We start from the raw sequence: 1220 nt of genomic DNA on the forward strand, positions 1-1220 counted from the left end.
TATGGCAAGTCTTTGCCTACCTATTTGGATGGGTGAAGTTAAGGAGTATGTTCATAACCTGGATGATTTGTTTGAAGTTTTAGCTCATGTTGAAGAAATAATGTCATGTTTAGCATAGATGTTTTTCTTCTTTTTGTTGATAACAAAGGGGGAGAAATAGTATTGTTATGTAAGTATTGTTATGTATTGTTATAGATTTATATATGACTCACATTTGCATATATGTAGGGGGAGTAAGTATGGTTATTTCATTATATTTTAATCTAATTATAAAATATATACTTAGGCATAAATTATTTGTTATCATCAAAAAGGGGGAGAATGTTGAATATCATATCTCCATGATAGTATTTTGATGATAACAATTTATACAGTGTGTGCACTAACTTTTATATGCAGATTTTAATATCAGAATATGAGGCATTATGAAGTGAAGAAAATGAAGAACAAATGAGATAATGTATTTTACATTTTCTTTACTTAGAATTATTGTACAAGCCTTGATCACACACACGAACACATACAATATTAGAACACACTAACACAGGCTTAGTGTGTTGGTTAACTATAGAAATCTCATATGTTAACCATTAGAATTATAGTTAAAACTTAAGTATAAAAATATTTTATTTCATAATTTTTACTTTTAGTAGTCGACTAATTAGAATAGTAGTCGACTACTCGTGTATAAAACTCAAATACATGTTTCTATCATTTTACAGTATAGTCGACTAATATAGATTATAGTCGACTACTCAGGTGCGACTAATCAACATTATAGTCGACTACTGAACGCAAATTTCATTTTATCAGTTTCTGTCAAAATACAGTGTAGTCGACTAATGAGCATTGTAGTCGACTATTGAGAAATTTTCTGAATACACAGAGTCTGTTTGAACTCAGTGTAGTCGACTAATGACAATTATAGTTGACTACAGATACAGTTTTTCCAGTATTTAAAGTTTGAATTTATGACTGTTTATAGCCGTTTTTAAACGTTTTTAAAGTTCAAAATTTTGTCTTTTCAAGGGCTATAAATAGGTTATTTATCCAGAAAAATTGCAGATATATACATACCCATAAGCTTTGATCTTTGTGTAATTTTTCAAGTGAAAAATATTCAGATTTTGAGAAAAAGAGAAGTTTCTGAAATTGCCTCTGAACATTATTCAAAAACCTATTGTTTAGGCAATTTACAGAGATTAAAAGAATCCTAAGCC

Source organism: Asparagus officinalis, chromosome 1 (assembly GCF_001876935.1).
Source record: "Asparagus officinalis chromosome 1, Aspof.V1, whole genome shotgun sequence".
Taxonomy (NCBI): domain Eukaryota; kingdom Viridiplantae; phylum Streptophyta; class Magnoliopsida; order Asparagales; family Asparagaceae; genus Asparagus; species Asparagus officinalis.